A 26,595-nucleotide genomic window follows, 5' to 3' on the forward strand; every position below is an offset into this window, starting at 1 on the left:
AACTGCTCTCAGGATTCTGAGGCAATCCATGTTGGTAGAACCACGCGAGACACACGCATACTACTACACAAATCTCCTGTAAATTTCGTTTGTATCATTCAAGAACGTGTACATACACTAGCAAACGTCAAAGCGATCGACCTCTAGCATCTCCGGTGAAAGGATCGCAAAAATCAAACGAAATTTAAATTCATCGTTAAATTCATGTACCAAGGCCTTTAGAAGAGTGTTACGTCTGTTTGTCTAATTCTAGGGAATCTCTCTCTAGATTCTAAGGGAATTCATTTCAGGGTTTTGGGATATTCCATACCAAGGGTAATATCCCTTTCAGGATTATAAGTAATTTCTGGATGATCTGGGTTGATCCCTCTAAGGATTCTGGAAGACCCTCAGTCAGAATCCTCATCAGATTTTCGGGAAAATCCCTCTTAGGTTTCTAGATATATTTCTCTCAAGAATCTGGAAGAACCCCTCTTATGATCCCTCTCAGGATTCTGGAGCAATCAGTCGTAGAATTCTAGAGAATACCTTTCGGGATTATGGCAGATTTATTCGCAACATTCTAAAGGATTCCAACCAGAATTTTAGGGAAATTCTGGGAGAATACTTAAAAGGATTCTGGAGGAATTCTTCTCGAGTTTATGTGTGAGATTATATCTCAGGTTTCTTTTGCAAACTCGCCCAGTATTTTGAGTAAACCTTTTACGCTTTTGAAACTCGTTGACCCCGGGAGTATGCTGAGGCCCTGAAGGAAACTCGCCTAGACCCCAAGCTGCTGGTCCAACCTACGGCAGCTTCCGGGGTGGGCACAGAAGGCCTCTTTTGTCCCGGGTCCCAGGGCGTAACTGCGTCGGGGAGGTTTTCGGATGGTGGGGATCCTACGAAAATTAGTGAAAATTTACCTGGATATATTGTTTATTGGCAGATCCTGAGAAGATGGGCGATGGATTCCGGGCAGGTGGTGATGGCGGTGTGGCAGCAGGCTCGATTGCCGGACGTCCAGTGGTTGGCCGACGGGCGGCCGGTGAGGGGCCGGCGGGCAGCCGATTGGCGGCCGGTGGGTGGCCGGCGGGCGTCCGTTGAGATACCGGTGGGCAGCCGATGGGCGACCGGTGGGTGGCCGACGGGCGGCCGGTGGGTGGCCGGCGGGCGGCCGGTGGGTGGCCGGCGGGCAGCCTATGGGAGGCCGGTGGGTGGCCGGCGTGCGGCCGTTGAGATACCGGCGGACAGCCTATGGGCAGCCGGTGGGTGGCCGCGGGCAGCCTTAGAGATACTAGCAGGCAGCCGATGGACAGCCGGAAAGTGGTCGACGGGTGGCCGTGGAGATACCGGCGGACAGCCTATGGGCGGCCGGTGGGTGGTCGGTGAAATAGGTTGGCTCCCCGCGAAAGTCCTTAGGCGACGCACGTGTCGTGCTGTGCCGTTCAAAACCGTGATTGCCGGCCTCAGGTAGTGGGAGGCCGGCGTGGAGAAATTGCTGCTCGTGGTCAGTAGCGGTGGAACACCTCCGGGATCGGAGTAACGTCGATGGTATGGTCCGCGGACTTCAGCTGCCGGAATAAGTTCCGTATTCGGAACGGTGACGCTGTTGGCAGTCTCAACTCACTCGAGGGAATTCCCCCGAGGTTTCGCAATGGCGATCGGTGACCGCGTGTTCTGGACGATGGTCACTGACCGTAGGCGGTGGATCCCAGATCACTTGCGCGGTTCCGCACAACTTATCTCCTCTAGAAAACCAACTACCGTGACGCCGTAGAGGGAACACTTGGGAAACTCGCGAATTGTCGAAATCGGCGCGAACTTCCCGAAGAACACTATATTTAGCTTTTTTTTCTTGGCCTTGTCGATCGTAACGAGGTTGGCTATCGAATGATCCCGGTTGCTCGCTCGGTTCCCTTCACCACCTTCGATCACCCGATGTGTGCGTTTGCGATCGAATCCTTCCGCCAATCCATCGCAGCTCACTTCAGGTGGAGTTTTCCAACCACCACCCGCAACGCAACGATGGAAATATTTCGTGCGCAAATACTCCATCATCGCCCACTTTATTTAAATTGACGGTTTCCTTCTTTCGACCTTAACAAATATCTTCCCTGAATTCCCACACCAAATAAATAAAAAAAACAAATGTTGCCCTTCGGTAACACTTTTTAGGATTCTGGGTCATTCCTTTTAAGTTTTTTCGGGGAATTCATCTTAGAATTCCGAAAATCTGTTTCGTTTTGAGGGAATCTCTCTCAAAATTCTAGATGAATTTATCTCAAGAATGTGAAAGGAAAGCTCTTGGAATTCCTTTCATGATTTTGGGAGGATTCATCTTAGGATTCTAGTAGGGTAATTTGCCAATTGTTGCACGGCTAAAAATTCGCCAATTGTTGCACACCCCATAAGAATAGCATGGACTGTGCAACAATAGGCGAGTTTTAAGCCGTGCAACAATTGGCAAATTACCCTATAATCCAATTTACGAATCTGGAACAGTTTGAGAGAATCCCAAGGGGAAGCTTCTCTTAGGACTCTGAGACTATCTATCACACGATTCTGGGAGAATTCCTCCCGGGATTCTGAGACAATCCGTCTCATAGATATGGAGTAATCTCTCTCAGGATTCTAGGAAAATCCTTAATGGAATTCAGAGTGAATTCCCAAGTAACACAACTAGTTATATAGTAGTTTAAAATTCACGTTTCATACTTAGATGGTAGTATTTTTCTTGTAATATTTACTCAAAATTCGTCACCTATATAATCAAAACAGCGCAAAAAATGGCGGCTTATAAAACATCTTAGAAGTTGTATAACATGTATTGTAATTCACTTATAATGCTTATAATTATGGTCATGGTACGTTCCAACCAGCTTGCGAAAAATCATTGGTTGCAATCTAGTTATTTGCCAATGACAGTAACTGGCAAAATACCTAGATACTATAACCGCTACAATTAGTTGCAATTAAGCTATTAGCGAGTGATATATCCCATAGAAAACATATACAGTACTTACCACTTGCATGCGGTTAATTTAAGTTATACTAGAGTTATATGATTGCCAAAAAAACATTTTTATAACAAGTAAATGTGACATATTTATACGTGAATTCACTTGAGCGTACCGACAGAAAAAAACAAAAACAAAACAAATTGTGTTAATAATTACATGTATAGCTCTCGAACCTGGAATAGTTCCCAAATGATGGAGTCAAGTTATGTTCAGTACTCGGATAAGAAATTATGAAGTTGGTCTTTCTGAGTAATGATAGTCTTGTTTTTCTTGCCGTTCAAGATTTGTGGCGAAACTGCTAATAGTACTTCTTAACTTTCCAAGCGCCAACGCACCGCATTCAGTCAAATAAATATTGTTCCCAAAACAACCCTTATAATGCCTATTTTTTGATACTTTTCTCAAAACTACACGATGAAACAATATGGCAGACTCGATAAAAATCTCACAGTGCCGTTAAAAAAATTCAATAACTAATTCAATTTTAACGAAATTATGATTGCGCTCATGGCTTGTTTCTGATTTGTTTCAAACTACAATGTGTATTTTTTTTTGTTGCATCATTAAAATTCGAGGGATATATTAATGCCAACTTGTGTATTATTTCTAAGTTTGTCTTCATTGTTTAAGCCAGTACTGTAATGTGATTTTTTTCCTAAGATACATAAATATCTGCAGATGTTACGATTTAAAGTTAGAATAACTTAGAAATTACATCTATTAAACATACTCATTAGTTCATGTTTAGCAAACATAAAAACTACGCCAAAATAACTATTATATAACTTGTATTCACTTTGCTGAACTTGAACTGTCAAAACAATTGTTGTGAATATTGGAGCTGTTTATTTTGTTGATACTGCACTGGACAGATCACGACCGCGTCGGATTATTTTATAGTTTCGGCGAGATTTTTAAGTACGACCGTCGATTATTCAATCGGTTACCGGTATTTAAGGTTTGATATAACCCATGGATGATTTGGAAGCCGTAAATATAGTGAGAGAAAGACGGCATCCCGGCGGAATACACATTTAACGGGGATAGATTTGGTTCTCAACCATTTGACTCCAGCAGTTGTTCAGAGCCCCGAGCATTTTTGTTGTGGAAGAAGGGGTCACGCCGGAGTTCGAAATTCCTGTGCTCTGCAATGGTTTATAATGCAAGAAGTGGTTCTACGATTTCAGAGATTTATCTGGAACAGTCGGCTTAGTTCATACTTTGGAGCTCTTAAGGCAGGTTGATGTGAGTGGACCTACAGATTGATTTCTAGCACCTGTTTTGATTGTGCCAATAGCTCATCGATGTCTGGAATTGGAAGTAGCATGTGGGAGATTATTCAGCAAACTACATGTTACACGTCTTATTTCGGTTTAAGCCATAACAAATTGTAATTAGAAATCGGTAGATTAGATTGTAGATTAGATTATCGGTTTTTTGCATAAATTTCCATAGCTATTCTACAGTGTAGGAAAAATATAACATTATACAAATTGTCCTTAGTTATGGAACTGAAGCGGTTTTCGTTAAAGCTCAATAAAACCCCATTTCTCTAAATTCTACACAACTTTCCACATACATAACTTTAAAATTTTCATGAACTTTTCAATGTGTTGGGATCTAATACTATTCTTCTAAAGGTAGAGTGTAATAGTTGGTCAGTAATAATGCACCAAGCATTATACAGCTTGATATAGTGAGTTGCCTTGTTATCAATGAAATTGATAAAAAAATACTTATTTAAGTCCAGTGATGCAATAACACTACGGAATCAGTTCAAAATTTGTCCAGTATAGAAGAGAATCGCATTCTAAATGATACCGAAGAAAAATATGCTTTAAAGTACATTCTTCATCATAAATTTAATACTTAATGATGGCCATAATGAAAAATTGCATACTTTTTGTTCCATCAACGCAAGTTTTTGATTCTAGAGAAGCTTATTATTATTTATTTTCAGCAAGGTCTGACCCTATGTGATTATATGCCTTATTTGAAAATAACTACATGTTAATTTTTATTTTCGACATCATTGTTAAGTTGCACTTGCAATAGAGTACATCGTTATTTAGAAGAACCTTCAAAGAACGAAGCGGTTTTATCTCCGGTAACTGCCATGAAGCACAGTAACAAAGCCAACAATGCTATCAAGAAGCGGTTTTCTGCATTTGAAATTGCATTATTAGTACTTTCGACTAGATCCATTGAAAACATTCAAAATTTAATATTTTTATACATTTTTGTTTAACAAATAAATTTTATTCTGAAAATCGAGTCCAACTTGTAACTTTAATATCTCAACAACCATTATTCCGATTAGGTTTATATTTTGCCAGAATATGTATCACTCAAACTGCTGCAGCATGACAAACACTTTTATGCAGTTAAAAACGATACACCGATGTTTTACAGAAATTTTGTGTTTATCTTTAGTTTTTGGGAATTGAAAAATTGATCTCTCGAAACACTTTGTTACATTTCTATGAAGTTCAATAATTTTAACCCAATTTATTTATGGTTATTATGTACTGAACCACTAACCAAGGCTGCTCAAATTTTAACTACGCGTTTTCTTTTTATAGCCTTGCAAAGTTGTCCTCTTTATAAAATGAACAGTCCTTAATAGGATACTAAACTAATGTATGCATGTGAGAACAAAATTCATTCGATATGTACTTGTAAACTAGAGTATGCGAGATTGACTCCACATCAATGACGATTGCTTAGGCCATCCAAACCATTCTGGAGTTAAGGCCTTTATATCTACACTCGTAGCAATGCACCGGTTACATTATTTCAAACTTAGTATAGTGCGTTTTGGTAGTCATATACGTTAAGTTGAATCATATGATACTTGTATATACATCATGGGGGCAACCTGGATTTTCCAAACTATTCTGAAGTTGAGATATATGGTTTCAATTTGGATGGTTTATCAATAAAGGTGCACAATTATCAGGTTTTACCCATTTTATGCCATGATATGTATGTGCTTCTGGTCAAGACCCCTGCCCAACTGATTGACAAATTCATCCAATACAAAATCTGCCGAGTGGGGATTAAGCAAACCACTACTACACAAGTTTTAAATTGTTTTTTTTTTTTAATTAGTTCCCCGACATCAATAATAAATAAATTTTGGACTTCAGCTCAGTTTGTCCTGTAGTAACTGTTATCTAAATTCCGCTGTAAGCCCCAATTCCACAATTTGCGTCGAGTTTTCCCGCTCATGGCGACCACGGTGTAGTGTTTTTCAAATACCTCACCTCCGACCAGGCTCATTTGTTCCTTTTCTCCGGCTCTTTAAAACACAAAAACACGAAGGCACTGCCACACCCAAGGACTTTAGAGACCCCAAAACTGCATATGACGTTGTTGTACGTGTGATAAGTGTGCCACACTACTGAGAGCAGTTTATAGGAAGTCGCTGCAAAAATCTACCTTGTCTTACTAGTAGAGGCTAACGGGGTCATCCGAAGGGTAATACAAAACGGTTCTCATTGCAACGCAGGCGGTCAGCTCCGTTTCGTTTATTTTGCTTGGAAATTTGACTGACTCTGCGGATAGTATTTCCATAGCAGTGAGGTCGAGACATGAATCATTTGGGTGGTTTTGGGTTCAGGCAGGGTACAAAACATTCGTACTGTATGTAGTCATTTCTGCTATTGGTGTGGATGTGGGTCGGGATTATGCTCATGAATTGAGAGGCGTTTCTAACGAACTTTTCGGGAAATTTCATTCATTGCATGGTAGGGTGTGGGTTACATTTACTTGAATTATCATTATTAATTCTGTACCTAGAGATTTCCAGTCCAGACTGATTCATTTCTTAGAATTAACTGTTTGTTTGTTTTGTTTTGAATCGATTTTTTTTTTTAAAATATTGTTTGAGATTCTCAAATAGATAGCAGAAACAATCTTCAGCCAGAGACTGGATTAAGAAAAACCATTTTCCATGAAAAGTTTCTTCGTCCGAAGTGACGATCGAACTCTCACCTCGTGTATAAAAAAAGATCAGCGATCGAAACGAAAAAAAAAATTACAGTATGGATTTTGTGTCCACTCTGCATACGAGGGCATGACGACCTTTCCGTAGAAATTTCATCATTCAAGCTTATGGCATCCCAAGTGGGTTGCACGATATAACCATAAACTATATACAATTTAAAGCTTATGCATAGTTTTCTGCAGCTCTCACCAAAACCTGATATCCTATCCATCGTCCAACCGTTCTTCCCAAAACTTTCAAATTCAATATTTGACCTTCTTTGTTTCAACAAAAACATCCGTCCCATCTGTCTCCCGCCCAACCGATCCCCAACACTTTCCTAGAAAACCACCGACCATTTCCCCCGGAGGACACACCGAACCAACCAGAAGCGTGCCGTGTTGCTGTAATGGTTTTGAATTGAAATATCCGGTCCAGCAGTAGGATGTACGTGTACATTAGCGTGGTTCAAAAAATCGTTTTTGCTCCACACCGCTTATTCGATTCCTAACCAGATTATATGCCTTCTCACAAAATTTGAGCTCATTTGGTTGAAAATTGAGACTGCACAAGCCCGTCAAAGTTTGTATGGGAACTACTATGGGAAAATGATGTTTTTCGTTCAATCAACCGTAGCATTTCCACAAGTGCCCTATTGAGTTAGTCGACCCTTGGTAATACTAGGCTACTCTATCAGCTACAACTTTGCCGAAGACCGCATTCAAATCGGACGCCTCATTAATTAGTTATCGATTTGTATCCAACTGGGCAAACTTAAGCTATGATCCTCCAGCTTCCCAGCAGGCAACATTGCTGCATATAGCGCCAAAGATAGCACACTGAAATCATGGCTACTATGTTCCACTGCAGAATGCAGTGATGCCCACCGAATAGTTTAACCATCATCAATAAAGATTTCGATTCTGGATAAAAATCGGTAACTAATTAATGAGGAATCCGATTTGAATGCGGTCTTCGGCAATGTTGTAGCTGATAGAGTAGCCTAGGATTACCAAGGGTCGACTAGCCCACTAGGGCACTTGGGGAAATGCTACGGTTGATTGAATGAAAAACATCGTTTTCCCATAGTAATTCCCATACAAACTTTGACGGGCTTGTGCAGTCTCAATTTTCAACCAAATGAGCTCAAATTTTGTGAGAAGGCATATAATCTGGTTAGGAATCGAATAAGCGGTGTGGAGCAAAAACGATTTTTTGAACCACGCTAGTGTACATACTTCCTCCACCGCTTCCCACTCAGTTGCTGCACTTTTGGACGACAAAAGGTTTCTATGCCAATCGAAATACTAATGAGCACCTACAACAAAGTTAAGGTTTGTGTCCAGAAAATTTTCTTGGCACCAAAAGGGGCTAGCTCAATTTTGAATTATCAATTCTAATGAAGTTGTTAAAACTAGACCCAAATTCTATTCCAATTCTAATCAAATAAAACAGAAGGACATTTTTTTTAATTATCGTCCAAATTGGGCCGAAGGGTCTCAGATTTTCATTAAAAATTTTCCACATGAATATATCCACAACAAAAAAAATGAGAAAAAAAACAGGGTCGCCTATTTTCCCGGAAAACTCAGGTGGAAATTCTTTGTTTCCCCCTGACACTACTTACTTTGAAAAATCATAACTCAAGAACGAAGCATCACAGAAACAAAGTTTTTTTAGAAAATGAAAGCAAATTTTCTCAGAAATAAACAAAAATATGAAAAAGTTTCCACAAAATTTTCCACAGTTGAGAAAATGCGTAAAGAAAAGCCGGAAAAACAATGCCCAAACTCGCAGAAAATTTTCAAAAAAATATTTTTGAGAAGAAAAAGAAAATCGCGTTAAGTACTGTTCCTTTGAATTCCACTAAGAATTTGCATCCTTTGACAGATCCGTATTTCGACCTCAACTGTAAGGTCGTCTTCAGTGTCTTGTACTTGACTCGACTCAAGTACAAGACACTGAAGACGACCTTACAGTTGAGGTCGATATACGTATCTGTCAAAGGATGCAAATTCTTTGTGGAATTCAAAGGAACAGTACTTAACGCGATTTTCTTTTTGTTTACAGATATTCCCCTAACAAGCCCAGGTTAATCATCATTTTTGAGAAGGTTATTTCCTAAGTTTTAATCGCTGAAATTTCTGGAATGCACTTTTTTCGTTTTTGAGTTATGACCGATTTTGTTGAAAAATGTCCAAATGTATCATATAAGCCTTTTCTTTGAAAAATTATAACTCAAGAACGAAGCATCGTAGAAACAAAGTTTTTTAATGAAAATGAAAGAAAATTTTCTCACGAATCAAAAAAAAAATATGAAGTGGAAAAAGTTTTCCACAAAATTTTCCACCGTTGAGAAAATTCAAAAAGAAAACCCGGAAAAACTATTCCCGAACTCGCGGAAAATTTTCAAAAAAATATTTTTGAGAAGGTAATTTCATAGGCTTTAATCGCTGAAATTTTTGGAATGCACTTGTTTTTCGTTCTTAAGTTAAGATTTTTCAAAGAAAAGGCTCATATGACACATTTGGACATTTTTCAACAAAATTGGCCATAACTTCAAAACGAAAAAAAAAATGCATTCCAAAAATTTCAGCGATTAAAGCTTATTGAATAACCTTCTCAAAAATATTTTTTGATATTTTTTTACGAGTTCGGGCATCGTTTTCCCGGCTTTTCTTTACGAATTTTCTCAACTGTGGAATTTTTTTCCAGTTCATTTTTTTTTATTTTTGAGAAAATTTGCTTTGATTTTCTAAAAATAACATTGTTTCTATGATGCGTCATTCTTGAGTTATGATTTTTCAAAGTAAAAAGTGTCAGGGGAAAACAAAGAAATTTTCACCTGAGTTTTCCGGGAAAATAGGTGACCCTGATTTTTCTCATTTTTTTTTTGTTCATCCATGAGCCCTACCTGTGGAAAAAGTTTCATGAAAATCTGGGACCCTTCGGCCCAATCCCGTACGGTAATAAAAAAAAATGCCCTGTACCTATATCATGAATACTTGCACAAATCGTCGATGAAGTAGTAAAGATCAGTACATATAGTTTACAAAGAATAAGTTGGAAAAATCTCTCCAATTTCCATCTCGTCGGACGTGTTCGATTGCCGGTCGATCAAGGAACTTTCCGTAAAGGCCAGTCGAAGGTGGCCAGTTGTGTCGTTACGCCATGAAGAAAAAGAAAGTTTAAGGGTCTTTCAAAGGTTTCGAGTGGCTTCCAGAGAGTTTCAGAGGGGTTTAAGATTTGTTTAAGAAAATTCTACACCACTTGATGGGGAGTTTCATAGGATTTGTGATTTTTACTTTGGAGTTCAGGGAGCTCCTCTGAAACGTCCAGGAGCATATCCCTGTATACTCCCTGAAACACCATTGAAACACCTTGACACCTCTTGGAAATCTCTGAGCCCTTTAGAAACGCACATGAAACCCCTCTGGAACGCCCCTGAAATCCCCTGGAATCTTCTGAAATCCATTGAATGTCCTCCCAGACCTCCTCGCAGAATCCTACAGATTCCCGGGAACGCCTTTGAAACTCTCTGGAATACACCCTGAGCTCACCAGCACCCCCGGAAACTCCCTAAAATACTCCTGAAAAACATTCTTGGAAACCCTTATAACCCCTTGTGAGCCCCAGAAACTCCCTGAGACCCCCTGCGACAGCTCTGAAACTTATTCAGAATCCATGGAACCCCCTGAAGACACCATGGAACTCTCTGGAACACTCATGAAACCCCCTAGAGCTCCCTGGAATATCTCGAAAGCGACTTGACAACCACCCGTGACACGCTATGTCTGAACTAGCAGATTATAAAAATTGAATGTACATCGGGTTTCTTTCCACAGAATGTCAGAATTCATGCTATATTATCATATGCAGAAGCTTTTAAAATAGTTCACCGGGGAAAATTTGATTTTTTCAACTTTTTAGCTGTTTTCCATACTAATTTGCATGAAATTCTCATTTTCGGCTAATTTCTCTCCCATACAAAATGTATGAAAAAATTTTCACCGACAGAATATTTTGAAACCTTCTGCAAATGAAAATATAGCTTGAATAGTGATGTTTGGTGGAGAGAAACCCGATGTACAATCAAGTTTTATAATCTGCTGGTTCGGACATGGCGTGCGTGATTGTTTCTCAAACGAGAAAAACAGTGTTTAGAGGAAAAAGGGGGAAAATCGGCACTTCTAGTCAATGACTCAGAACAAGTTGTGCCTCATAATGCATCGATTAATTTCACATTAGGAAAAAAATGCTTGGTTAATCGCAATTAGTTGGAACTAACTTTTTTTAACCCGGAAAAACGGTATTTTAGGAGAAAATGGTGCGAAACGGAAGTTTCAGTCTAAAGCATAGCGCAAGGTGTATCCCATAGTATGCATAGGTCGATTTTACATCAGGAAAATTCATCAGTTAGCTGCAATCAATTGAAACTATTTTTAAATCCAGAAAATCAGTAGGGGTAAATGGAGCAAAATGGGCACCACCACCCAAAAACAAAACGAGGTATCCAAAGTATATGTCAATTCTACATAAAAATGGTAGGTTAGCAGCAATCACTTGAAACTAATTTTTAATTTAGAAAAATATTTTTGGGGCAAAATGAGGCAAAATGGGCACTTTCAGTCAATGACACAAATCGAGGTGTGCCCCATAGAATGCACCTGGCAATTCTACATCAAGAAAAAAAATGATTGGTTACCGCAATCAGTTGAAATTATTATTTAATTCAGAAAAACAGTATTTTTAGGGGAAAATTAGGCAAAATGGGCACTTCCAGTCAATGACATAGATCGAAGTGCACCCAAAGTATGTGCCGAGTAATTCTACATCAGGCAAAAATTGGTTGGTTGGCCCTAATCAGTTAAAACTTTTTTTAATCCAGAAAAACAGTATTTTAGGGGAAAATGGGACAAAATGAGCACTTACAGTCAATGATACAGATCGAGGAGTACCTCATAGAATGCACCTGTCAATTCTACATCAATAAAAAATTGGTTGGTTAGCCGCAATCAGTTCAAACTATTATTTTTTTTTGTCTGTATTAACGAGATTTTTAACCCTAGGCTAGTTCATCTCGGGACCCACGCTTTACTTCCCTTCCGAAGGAAGAACCCACATTTTGTGAGTATGTCGGGAGTGGGATTCGATCCCAGGTCCTCGGCGTGATAGTCTTGCGTTCTAACCACCACACCAGGTCCGCTCCCAAACTATTATTTAATTAAGAAAAACAGTATGTTTTGGGGGAAAATGAGGCAAAACAGACACTTACACTCAGTTCCGGTCAATGAAACTATCACCAATCGATTCCTTGACATTTTTCCATTCGTTAAAGATGAACTTCAAAGATCGCAATCAGACGCAATAATTAGGTGCCTTTTTGGGTCGGGTTTTCCCCCACTGTGCCCCGTTTTAAATGATGAAGGGTTTCATCTGAGATTACCTGGAATGTTATTGGACCCCCTGTAACACCCACCAAACTCCCTGAGATCCCCAGGAACATCCTTGGAATACGGCTAGAAGCCCCCTAAACTCCCTGAGAGCTTCTGAAGATCTTTAAAACTAATTGGAACGCCCCTGAAATATGCTGGAATGCCCTTACTCCCCTGGGAATCCCCTATGATCTCCTAAAACACTCTTGAAACCCCTTAGCATGACGCTGAAATCCCATGAGAACCCTGGAGCGGAACACGCATGAAACATCTCTAGAACGTCCTTGGAACCACTTGAAATCTCTGAGGCTTCCAGTAGCATCCCTGAAACCTTCAAAGACCTTCAACAAAAAAAAAAAAACTCTGAAGCTAATTGAGACCTCCCAAACGCTTCCTTCGGAAACTGTCTGAAATCTGCTGGATGGCCCCTGGAAACCTCTTCAAACTCCCTAAAACTCCTAAAACTCCTCAAAATCTCTCTTAATCTTCCTGGAATTTCCATGAACCCTTCTTAAAAAAAAAAAACCTCTTGAAAGCACATAAAACCCCTGTTGCGTACAGTTTCAGTACGCTTGTTGCTGAGTTGAACTGGTGACAAAGAAGCAAGAGTAAAATGCATATGCGGTGGCGCGAAGGCCGACGGTGCCTATGATTTTACGACTCGGCAGTGTCGTTTAGTCCGTGAACGAAGTAGGACCTGCACTCCGGTTAGGAGCTACGTCTGTCGCGAGAGAGAATACTACATTGTAAGATAAAATATGTAATATAAATTCATGTAATAATAGTTTAATAAATTTGCAGTATTTGAGCTGCTCGAAATAGAAGCTGCTACTGATGTGTGGTTTTTGTTCCGCGACAAGTCGTCCCAACAACCCCTGAAATCGATTTGAAAATCCACAAGAAACAAAACAATGCGTGACAGACATTTTTTTATGTATGTATGTACAGTCGAAGCGGACCTGGAGTGACCTCTTGACTGTCACGCCTTGGACCTGGGATCGAATCCCACTCCCGACAAACTGGCAAAGCGTTGGTCCTGAGATGAACTAGCCTAGGGCTAAAAATCTCGTTTATGCAGATAAATAAAAAAGAAAATAAATATTGAAACAGAGCATAAAAAGAGTTCAAATGAAGGAGCTTAGTGTGCAAGAAAAGGATTTGTTCCTGGGGGTCCAATCGGTATACACTAAAACCCCAATTTACGCTCAAAACGGGGGGAGCGTAAATTGGGGGAGCGTAACTTGGGGGGAGCGCTATTTGGGAATTAGTGCGTAAATCGGGGGAGTGTATTTTTTCAGTTTTATCATTAGTTTGTGAAGATCGACATCACAAAGTTCTTAAACTGTAAAAAAGTTATAAGTTATTTAACTTTAATCAATAATTTAGCAGTTTTGCTAAGTTCAGTGGCTCTCAACCTACGGTCATGGGCCATGCGAATTTCTCAAGAACCAAAGGTGTGAGGATAAAGTGAAAAGGTTTTTCACATTCTGCACTTCACGGAGTATGTACTTATTTTTTTTTTTTTTTTTTTTTTTTTTTTTTTTTTTTTTTTTTTTTTTTTTTTTTTTTTGGTTTTAAAATTTGGTTTATTTTGGTCAATTCCTTAGTTACTAATTAAAATTCTACGTTTAGATGAAAATTCAAAGCATCTACATCAATTCTAGCGTTACACGAGTTAACAAAGCAGATGTAATTTATGAAAATTCGCAAAATTTGCACTCTTCTAGTTCGCCCTATTCCTTCCAGAGCAGGTCTCACGAGATCTTCGTAAGAGAGTCAATGTAGTTGTATTGCAAAGATCAGTGGTTTCCAAACTATGGCCACGGGCCACGTGAATATCTCAAGAACCGAAAGTGCTAGAAAGTAGAGCAAATGTTATACGGATTGATCATCTCAAGCATCAGTATCTCTGATATTGATAAATTGAAAAATCAGTGGTTTCCAATCTATGGTCACGGCCCACGTGAATATCTCAAGAACCGAAGGTGTTAGGAAGAAAAGCAAATGTTTTACGGATTGATCATCTGAAGGATCAGTATCTCTGAAATAGATATGTTGAAAAATCAGTGGTTTCCAATCTATGGTCACGGGCCACGTGAATATCTCAAGAACCGAAAGTGCTAAGAAGAAGACCAAAGGTTATACGGATTGATCATCTCAAGCATCAGTATCTCTGATATTGATAAGTTGAAAAATCAGTGGTTTTTAATCTATGGTCACGGGCCACGTGAATATCTCAAGAACCGAAAGTGCTAGAAAGAAGAGCAAATGTTTTACGGATTGATCATCTCAAGGATCAGTATCTCTGATATTGATATGTTGAAAATCAGTGGTTTCCAACCTATGGTCACGGGCCACGTGAATATCTCAAGAATCGAAGGTGTTAGGAAGAAAAGCTAATGTTTTACGGGTTGATCATCTCAAGGATCAGTATCTCTGATGATATGTTGAAAAATCAGTGGTTTTTAATCTATGGTCACGGGCCACGTGAATATCTCAAGAACCGAAGGTGTTAGGAAGAAAAGCATATGTTTTACGGAATTTTATCTCAAGGATCAGTATCTCTGATATTGATATGTTGAAAAATCAGAGGTTTTCAATCTATGGTCACGGGCCACGTGAATATCTCGAGAACCGAAAGTGCTAGGAAGAAGAGCAAAGTTTAAGTTTCAGATCATTTGGCGGAATGTCGTTTGGCTGAACGCCATTTGGCCGAATACAATCTGGCCGAAAGGGTTTTTCCGAATGCCGTTTGGCCGAATCATGATCAAAAGAATTCAGTGGAAGTTTTTGACATTCTAATTGCCAATATGATCATCAGAAGTACAGTCGACTCTCCACATGTCGATGTTCTACATCTCGATATCTCTCCCTATCTCGATAGTATGGTTGGTCCCTTCATTCTGCATACATTTTACCTTTCTACATGTCGATATCTCCTTATCTCGATATCTCTCTATCTCGATGCGATCTCGTTCGTTTTTGTTCTAGATTTTCTCTCCATATGTCGATATGCCCGTTTTTACAGGTCTAGTTTCTTAGATACAAAACATTCTGGGAAGGCGAAGTGACATCTGTTTGTTGACGGTTTTTCCTAGTTACGGACGATTTTCCAATCTAGTGTGCATTACAAATAGGTTCTTCAGTTCGATCTCTCCCTATCTCGATGGTCCCTTGAATATCGAGATGTAGAGAGTCAACTGTATTTCATTATTTCAATCATAGGCTATTCTTTTTATTTTTGATATTCATTGATTAGTTGGCGTTGAAACTACCGAAATTTTATTATGTTTTTTCCATCTTTGAATCATAGGCTGTTCTTTTGGGACATACTCAAACGGCAAACAATGCCATGGTCACTTTATTTCATCATTCATTTTTCCGGCATTCGACCAAACGACCCATTCGGTCAAATGGAGTTCGGCCAAATAACCCGTACCCTATAATATAATGCTGGTGATGACACAAATTTCCCAAATGGAGAAGAACGTGCCTCTAGAGCCGACCTACTGATCATGCTGCTTGATCTACATAATTTGAAAAGCCGACTTCACTTCCTCATCGCCCTTTAGATTCTTGAGGAATGGCCCATAACTACAGTTTGAAAACGCCTGATGTTAACAACACCAGAATATTGTAATAAATACTCCTTGAGATGCAGAATCGTACAAACATTCACTCTTCCTCCTCGGCCTTAAGGTTCTTGCGAAAACAGCATGGCCTGTGACCCCAGCTTGAGAACCACTGAATCTCATCTCTCATCTCATCTCTCACCTCATCTCTCATCTCATCTCTCATCTCATCTCTCATCTCATCTCTCATCTCATCTCTCATCTCCCATCTCATCTCATCTCATCTCTCATCTCTCATCTCTCATCTCTCATCTCTCATCTCTCATCTTTCATCTCTCATCTCTCATCTCTAATCTCTAATCTCTAATCCCTAATCTCTCATCTCTCATCTCTCATCTCTCATCTCTCATCTCTCATCTCTCATCTCTCATCTCTCATCTCTCATCTCTCATCTCTCATCTCTCATCTCTCATCTCTCATCTCTCATCTCTCATCTCTCATCTCTCATCTCTCATCTCTCATCTCTCATCTCTCATCTCTCATCTCTCATCTCTCATCTCTCATCTCTCATCTCTCATCTCTCATCTCTCATCTCTCATCTCTCATCTCTCATCTCTCATCTCTCATCTCTCATCTCTCATCTCTCATCTCTCATCTCTCATCTCTCATCTCTCATCTCTCATCTCTCATCTCTCATCTCTCATCTCTCATCTCTCATCTCTCATCTCTCATCTCTCATCTCTCATCTCTCATCTCTCATCTCTCATCTCTCATCTCTCATCTCTCATCTCTCATCTCTCATCTCTCATCTCTCATCTCTCATCTCTCATCTCTCATCTCTCATCTCTCATCTCTCATCTCTCATCTCTCATCTCTCATCTCTCATCTCTCATCTCTCATCTCTCATCTCTCATCTCTCATCTCTCATCTCTCATCTCTCATCTCTCATCTCTCATCTCTCATCTCTCATCTCTCATCTCTCATCTCTCATCTCTCATCTCTCATCTCTCATCTCTCATCTCTCATCTCTCATCTCTCATCTCTCATCTCTCATCTCTCATCTCTCATCTCTCATCTCTCATCTCTCATCTCTCATCTCTCATCTCTCATCTCTCATCTCTCATCTCATCTCTCATCTCATCTCTCATCTCATCTCTCATCTCATCTCTCATCTCATCTCTCATCTCATCTCTCATCTCATCTCTCATCTCATCTCTCATCTCATCTCTCATCTCATCTCCCATCTCATCTCATGTCATCCTTCCCTAACTCTCTATCCTATCCTTTACCCTCCCATCTACCCTACCTTCTACCCTACCTTCTACCCTACCCTCTACTCTAACTACCTACCCTGCCTTTTACCCCACTCTCTACTTTAACACACTACCCTAACCCTCAACCTTACCCTCAGCCCTACCCTCTAACCTACCCTCAACCCTATCTTCAACCCTACACTGTAACATAACCCTTTACCCTACCTTCTACCCTACCCTCTACCCTAACCCTCAACCCTACCCTCTACCCTACCTTTTACCTTACCCTGTTTCATAATCCTCTACCCTACCTGCTATCTAAACTTCTTCCCTACCCTCTACCCTACACTCTACCCTACCCTCCACCCAACCCTCTACCCTAACGCTCAACCCTGCCCTCTACCCTAACTTTTACCCTACCCTGTAACACGACCCTCTCTCCTACATTCTACCCTACCTTTTATCCTACCCTCTACTCTACCTTCTTACCTACCCTCTACTCTACCCTCCACTCTACCCTCTACCCTCACTCTACCCTACCTATTATCATACCTTACACCCTACCCTGTAACATACCCTCTACTCTACATTCTACCCTACCTTATACCCTCAGTAGGTCGGCTCTAGAGGCACGTTCTCCTCCATTCGGGAAATTTGTGCCTTATACCCTACCTTCTATTCTACCCTCTCACTAAACCCACTACCCTACCTTCTACTCTGCCTTCTTGCTTACCCTCTACCCTACCATCTACCCTACCTTCTACCCTAACCCTCTACCCTACCTTCTACCCTAATCCTCTTCCCTACCGTCTACCCTATCTTTTACCCTACACTCTACCTTACCTTCTACTTCTACCCTACCCTCTAACATAACCCTCTACCCAACCCTCTATCTTACCTTCTACCCTAACTTGTTACTTGTTCCCGAAAACCTAAAACCCCAATTTACGCCTAAGGAGCGTAAATTGGGGGAGCGCTATTTGGGAATTAGTGCGTAAATTGGGGGGCGCAAATTGAGTTTGGCGCAAATAAAGTGAGCGTAAATTGGGGTTTTAGTGTACAGGAGTTTCAGAGGAGCCTGTTTAAATGAACGAAGTTTCTTGGAATTTCAGAGGAGCATTGAAGAAACTTAAGCGATCTACAGGGATCTTCAGGTGGTTTCTGGAAGTTCTAGGTGCATTACTGAGGCACTTTAGTAAGGTTTCAGGGTTGGTTCAAAGATACAGATAAATTTTAGGAAAGTTTAAAGAATTTGATTTAAAGTCATTTCAGAGAAGTTTCAGAAGAATAATTGTGATAGTCTCCTAGAGATTCCGGGTTATCTTCTAAGTGCTTCAGAAGATCACCCCGAATCTCTAGGAAACTATCACAATCAAACCCCTGAAACCTCCTGAGACTCCCTGGAACCCTTTGAGACCTCTGCAAATGCCCTTCAAACCCTTTGGAAGACCCCTGAAATCCCTTGAGATCCCTTGAAACTTCTTGAAACTCCCAGAGATCCCTCATAACACCTCTGATGCTCTCTGAATTGCTTCTGAAGCCCAGTAGGACCCCCTGAAACTCCATAAGATCTGCGAAACGCAAAGAAAACCTTCTGAAACTCCTGTAAAACCTGTGGAAGCCCCTTGGAACTTCCTGAGATCGCCTGATACCCCTTGAACCCTCCCTAAAAACTCCTCGAAAAGCCTTGAAACCTCTAAAGGCACTGAAATTTGAAACGTCTATGAAACCTCCTTGAACGTCCTTTTGAGACCAATTAAATTCTCGAAATCCCTTTGATACCCTCTGAAACCCTGTGAAGTCCTTCAGGAACCCATCTTAAGTATTAGTGAGACCCCTATTTACCCCTCCCCCTGCAAACCCAAACCCCATTTGACCATCTCTTCCTTTTCTCTACCCGTTGCGTTTCCAGGGCACCGTTGCCATCGTTATGGTACTGAATGGCTCTCCTTCTTATATGCACAGAGTAAACAAAGATGCATAACTTGAATTTGCTTAAATATAACCTGCATAAAAAGCGATTTAAATGTGCCATCCTTCTGGCATTTGGAGTATTTGAATCAGCACATTTTTTACCATGAAACCTCTTCGGAACATTAATTAGGTAAATCTGAGTCTAATCAAAGCAGAATGTTTTTCCATGCTCTGGAATTTCCCCAGGGAACTGGAGTAACGAGTGTTTACCATGCCATGCGATAGAGGCTCCGTAAATACTCTTTATTCCAGCGACTGTGAATTGGTCGATGGCCGCTTTAGTGGCTTAAGCTCATTTTAGGATTCTAAGACCTTCAAGATGCTCCGGCAAAACCCCGGTGTTTAAGAAAATCTTAAATTTTCTGCCAGAAGTTATCAGTCCAATGGAAGGCCAATGAATTCCAGAGGATGAAAAAAAAACTCTTCCTTGCTAAAACTCCGAAGATACATCCAAAGATACCAAAAGTCCCATCAAAAATTCTACTATGAGCTCCCTCTAGATTTCATCTTATCATCCTTAGTAATTCTCCCACAAATCCTTCCAGCAGCAGTGAAGAGGATTATCAGACAAAAGAGGCCCAAAACAAGCAACAAAGAAGGCGCAGCGATTACTCTTTATCCCAACTGGTAATTACGTAACAGATAATGACATGATCCCGAAAATTTTTGTTGCAGACAAAACGAAACCTGAATTTGTCACGTACTTTTCAACTCGTGAATAATCAATTATAACCAATCCAAAATCGAAATTTTTGATGATACATCTCCAGCAGCGTTGCAGTATTTACTGATTCGAAGTTACCGATCACAATGCAAGGCCTAAAAATCACTAAACTCGTGCTGTATAATCTTTATCCCATTTTTTTTTAAGTTGGGACAAACCCATGTCGCATTGGGTAGAATGTCGCAACAAATTCAAGTTGCGACATTGTCGTTATTGTTGCACGATGGTGTAATTTGGATTCACTGTCCAGCAGTCTTTCGGAAATCTCTTCAAGATTCCTCCAGGAATTTTTACAAAGATTCTTCGTTGAATTGCTCCAGGAATTCTTGCAAAAGTGGTTCTGAGATATATTCCGAGTATTTTTTTACCCAGGAATGCTTCTGAATGTTTCTACTGGAATTCTGTCAGTACCTCCGATTTTTTTTCTTAATATTCGTTCAGGATAACATGCTGAAAATTCTCTGGGAGTTTTCCAAAAAGTTCCTCCAAATATGTTTTTTTCTAATGATATATTTGGAAATGTTCTTGAAAAATACTTCAGGGAATTATTTCAGAAATCCTTCCTGGATTCTTCCATGAGTTGCTCTAGGATATCTTTCAGATTTTCTACAATTTTTTTTAAGAATCTCCTCTGAGAATTCTTGAAAATTGCCGTTCAGTATGTTTACAGTAGTTCTCCTTTTTTTTCAAAAATTCCTCCAAGAATTCACGGTTTATTCCAGGAATTTAACTGGGAGTTGCTCCAAGGAATTCTTTTTGAAGTTGCCACAAGAGTTCTTCCAGCACATTAGCGAAGAAAATGTTTCAAATGTTCTCTCCCATGTTTTTCGGTGTGTTCGGCAGATTATCCTTTAGGAGTTCATCTAGTAATTATATTAGAAGTTTGCCTAAGAATCCCTGCAAGTGTCCCTCCAAGGACTTCTCCTGAAATTTCTCCAAACAATCATTTAAATATACTTCTTTGCGTTCCTTCAGGATTTTTTCCTGAAATTCTTCCAAAGATTTTTTTTCAGAATTACTCTAGGCGTTCCTTTAGCAAAACGTCCAAATACGATCAAGTATTTTGTTAAGAATCTCTCCAAGATTCCAGTCCAGAGGCTCTCTAAAAAAATCCGTCCGAAATTCCATTCCATTCCATTTCTATAAGAACTACTCTATGAATTACATCAGAAACTGCTCCAAGGGTTCCTCCAAGGATTTTTCAGGAATTCTTCTGAAAACTTCTCAAGGAATTCCTTCAAGATTTTCTCTAGGAACTTCATGAATTCAAAAAATCTATTCAAGGACAACTTCCTTGCAAAGTTCCGCAGAAATATCTCTAAGATTTTTTCAAGGATGCATTCTGAAATTTATTCAAGTAATCCTCCAGAAATTTATCACAAGGTTTGTACAGGAACTCAACCAAAAAATATTCCAGCATTTCTCAAGAAATTTCTCCAAGATTTCTCCAAGAATTTCTACATTAAATTTTCGAACCACTTCTATAAGAATTCATTAAACAAACCATATTATTCATTTCGATTTTTTTTATTATTCTGATTTTTTTCGAGTTTGGGAGAAAAGCACTATTGCGATCGGAATACCTTGCTTGATCGTATTATTCCATAAAAAAGGTTTTTTTTTCCTGAAATTTCTCAAGGAACTGTTCCAAATATTCTTCCAGAATTCTTTTGTAAGGTCATTGGTTGTTCCAGAAATAAAAACTTCCAAGGATTTATCCAGTAATTGATCAAAAAATTCCTACAAATATTCTTCTAATAATTTGTCAAAAAAATTCCTTCAGTAATTTCTCCAAGAATTCTTTAGGACTCATTAAATGATTTCTCCAAGAATCCTTGCAATGATTACTCCAGGAACTCTACCAAAGCATTTTTCCGGATATAATTCGCATCCAGTAGCATTCCCCCAGTAGCTTTTCCGAACAAATCTTCGAAAAGAATTCTATTTATCGTGAAATTTTGTAGAGGAATTCTTTGATGCATTCCTGGAGAAATCCTTGGAGGAACTCTAAGATGAATTGCCGAAGCAATTCGTAATTCTTGGAGGTATTTTGGAATGTTTTTTTTAAGATTTCGTGAAACCAATCACGGAAAAATTCTTTAAAAAAGCTTTGAAAAATTTGACGTAATTTTGAAACAATGATGAAATTACGTCAAATTTACTTATGTACTACCAAAACTTGCGTTGCCGTAACTCTTATATGACATGTTTGTTGCTTGTGTAATTCTATTTTTATTTATTTATGGAATAATCCTTAGAGAAACACTTGAAAAAAGAATCGAATGAATAAATTGCAATTCCCATATTTTTTTTGGGAAACTTTTTAAAGAATCTTCTTGAAAAACTACAGAAGAAAATAAAAAAGAAAATCGCGTTAAGTACTGTTCCTTTGAATTCCAATAAGAATTTGCATCCTTTGACAGATACGTATTTCGACCTCAACTGTAAGGTCGTCTTCAGTGTCTTGTACTTGACTCGACTCAAGTACAAGACACTGAAGACGACCTTACAGTTGAGGTCGATATACGTATCTGTCAAAGGATGCAAATTCTTAGTGGAATTCAAAGGAACAGTGCTTAACGCGATTTTCTTTTTATTTACAGATATTCCCCTAACAAGCCCAGGTTAATCATCATCATACAGAAGAAACTTCTGGAAGAATTCTCCTGGGAACGTGGAGAAGAACTTCCAACCTCAGAGCATAATGACGTTTATATCACCGAGTACATTGGAGTTTTTTTCCCCGATAGCACACATGTTTATGTATCTCATATACAGGGGATAGACAAAATGATCGGGACAGGCAAAATTTTCACTTTTCAAAAAATGTCCAATTAGCTGTAACTTTCCGAAAAGTGCATCAAATATTCTCAAATTTTCACTGTGAGTTGATCAACTAATTGTGTATCAGTGGACAAAATTTGGAAAAGATCGGGCTATTCTGCACGAAGTTACAAGCATTTCAGAAAAAGGTAGAATTATCCGACAGCCAACTTTGAGCTGTTATATCTCCGGATTCAATGAACCGATTGCAATGAAATTTTGTCCATTTATGACTTATATAATGAGCTCTAAAAAACGTTTGTCTAAACTTGTAATTATTAACAAGAGAAGAAGTTATAACGATTTCATTAATTTTATGATTTTTAGTAATTTGGTCTATTTTTAATATGCATCACATTACTTTTTCAATGAATTGCCGCCTATGTTGTTATTTTCTTTCAAAACATATCTGTATGCAAGACAATTGGAGGGAATTTAAATGAACTGTAATTAACATCTTGAATTTTGAAACGATGTTGAAATTTAAGAAAATTTGGTGTTTTATTAGAAAAATAATCTAATCGTTATAATTTTCTTCCGTGTTAAAAATTTTAAATTATGTCAAAAGTTTTTCAAAGCTCATTATGTAAGTCATAAATGGTCAAAATTTCATTGCATTCGGTTCATTGAATCCGGAGATATAACAGCTCAAAGTTGGCTATAGGATAATTCTACCTTTTTTTGGAATCTTTATAATTTCGTGCAGAATAGTTCGATCTTTTCCAAATTTTGTCCACTGATACACAAATAGTTGATGAACTTACAGTAAAAATTTGAGAATATTTGATGCACTTTTCGAAAAGTTACAGCTATTTGAAATTTTTTTTGAGAAGGGAAGATTTTGCCTGTCCCGATCATTTTGTCTATCCCCTGTACATATGATTACGTTAGTTCATATGGACGTTATATAAACGTATTCCAAGGATTCCTCCAAGGGCTCTTCTAAAGTTTCTTCTTTGGATACATGTTCTTTATTGGGAAAACCCACAGCGAAAATTTCAAAAACTGGCCGGGCAAATCTTTGAAAAGGATTCTTGGAATTATCTATCACACATTTCCTAGAGGGATTCTCGGAAAAAAAAAATATAAGAAGAATCCTTCTTAGCAATTTTTGGAGCAATACCTGAAGACTGTTTTGGAGGATTTCTTGAAAGCATTCATGAATTCCTGGAGAAAACTTTGAAAATAAATCTCGAAAGAGTCCATGAAGAAATCATCGAGGGTGCTCGTGGAGGAATTTCTGAAAGAATTATCGAGGAAAGTCTTTGGACAATTTCCTAAAATGATCACTGGAGAAATTCTAGTAGGAATTTCTTAAGCGTTCAATAAAAGAGTCATAGGAGGAATACCCAAAAAAATCTGTAAGAGTCTTTGAAATTGTAGTTAAACTTCTGGAAGAATTTCGAGATAAAATTCTAGAGCAACTCCAAGAGAACTTTTTGGAAGAATTCCAGATGGAATTTCTAAAAATATTTCCAGTCGAGCTTCTGAAAGATTTTCCGAAAAAACTTTTGGAAGAATTCTCCGAAGAATTCAAGAAATGGAAGAATACAAGAAAATTGAAAGAATTTTAGGAGGGATTTTAAGCAGAAAACTTCTGGAAGCATTCCCAGATGCACATCTACATCAAAGGTATTTGGAAATATTGATGGGAGAACATCCACAACAATAATCCAAGGAATTACTGGAAGAACGCTCAAGGGAATTTCTAAATGAATATCTAAGGAAAATTCTGGAAAGAATTTTGGCAGAATTTTTAGAGAAACTTCTAGAAGAATTTCTGAAGATGCTTCCGAAGAAAATTACTAAGGAATTTCCTGTGGAACTTGTAAAATAATTTCTACAGTATGCGGCAGGAAAAATGCTAAAATGTTATTCAAATTCAAACCACATGTTCCTCTATTTTACGTTAACCAACCTGTGTTTTAACGTTCCGTGATCTCTAACAGGCTTGATCAGTCATTGACTTTTACAAGACAGCGCCAGCGTCTGAAGCTGAAGGCAATGTAGTGAAGTAATTCAAACCATAAAAAAAAGTAAACGGGTCGCGAAATTTCACATGTGATAAAAAATAATTTAATTTACTCTATAATAATATACACAGCAAAAATTTTTGAAAATTACATCCAATGGCCCAATGTAAACAAATTTGACATATAAGTTTCTATTCCATCTTACTGATTTTAACATCAAAGAATTTCTTGTATGGCGTATTGAACACGAGCTTCATATTGAGAGCAAGGGCCCATATAGCCGAGGCGGTAAACGCACGGGTATTCAGCATGACCATGCTGAGGGTGACGGGTTCGATTCCCGGTCGGTCCAGGATCTTTTCGTAAAGGAAATTTCCTTGACTTCCTTGGGCATAGAGTATCTTCGTGCCTGCCACACGATATACGCATGCAAAATGGTCATTGGCAGAGGAAGCTCTCAGTTAATAACTGTGGAAGTGCTCATAGAACACTAAGCTGAGAAGCAGGCTTTGTCCCAATGAGGACGTTACGCCAAGAAGAGAGAGAGAGAGAGCAACCTGTAAATTTAAAAACTGATGGATAAATGTGTGTGATATGACGGGGTCCTTTTGTTACAGGTGATATGATGTAACATTTTTTAACTGTGTATTAGCCATTTCGTCTTATGACTATTGAACGCGCAGTTTATGGATACTCACTTTTCCGGTACATTATTACAAGTTAAATATCAAAAATTTGACATTGACTGGTACATTGCCATGGAAAAATAGTCATATACATCCGGGAATTTCTCGAGGTACTTCTGGAAGAACTCTTGAAGATATTTTTAGTGTAACATCTGGAAGAGGGGAAAAATTCCTGGAGGAACTTTCAAGAGAACTTCAGTAGAAACTTTTGGAGTGTTTCGCGGGGGAACTTCCGGGTGTTTTACATGAGTTTCTGGCAGAATTCCCAAAGGAACTTTTAGAAAAAAAAATCGAATTTACTTTTGAAAAAAAAAATCTCAGATGAACAGCACATATCCTGGACGAACAGAAATTCGAATAGAAACTAACGAAGGAAGCCCTAAGTGAACTTGCGACTTTTCTGAATGTAAAATTGAATATTCGTAAATGAGTAATACATATATGCTGAAAATACGAAGAAAGTTGTAGAAAGATTCAACGTTAGCTAAAATAGATGGGATAGGGTTTGAACGCAGGACCTTCTGCATAAAAATCAGATGCTTACTGGTTACTGAATTGAATTATTTGATGTGATAAATTCTTTCTAACTATACAAAACAGTATACTATAGTCGCATGTTACAGTTACCCCAGTTTGGCCCAGAGCAACTCGGAACTAAGCAGGAAACATTTGTATTGTGCCAGGCCGCTGCCGGCGTCCTCACCATCAACAGTTTAGGTACAAACCTGGTTTCGTCTGGTCCGGGATGGTGGGCTGATGGGCTGATGGGCTATCCTCTGCTATAAATTGGAGTTTCAAAGGCGGAATAATGCTCGGACCAACTTTTCCGGTCTGCTTCGTTGTTGTGTTGCGTTGGTTGTTGGTAGAACAGATTCCTTTGTACCTAACTGGCTAGAGTGCTAGAGCTAGCTACACGGCACGTGGTTGTGATGCATCAGCTAAACGGCACCGGCGGGAATTTGGCGAGGAATTTTGAATGAAGATGTTGTTGCATTCATACTGCTGATTTTTTCCGTCATTTTTTGGGAGGTAAACAGTTGCTCAGTGTTCTTACTAGTATGTATGTCCCATAATCAACCATAAATAGGATACACATCAAATCTAATAGCATACTAAGAACAAAAAATGCTTTCTTCAATACCTTATTTTTTTCCAGTCAACTACGCCC

This window comes from Aedes albopictus, chromosome 3 (assembly GCF_035046485.1).
Source record: "Aedes albopictus strain Foshan chromosome 3, AalbF5, whole genome shotgun sequence".
NCBI lineage: Eukaryota > Metazoa > Arthropoda > Insecta > Diptera > Culicidae > Aedes > Aedes albopictus.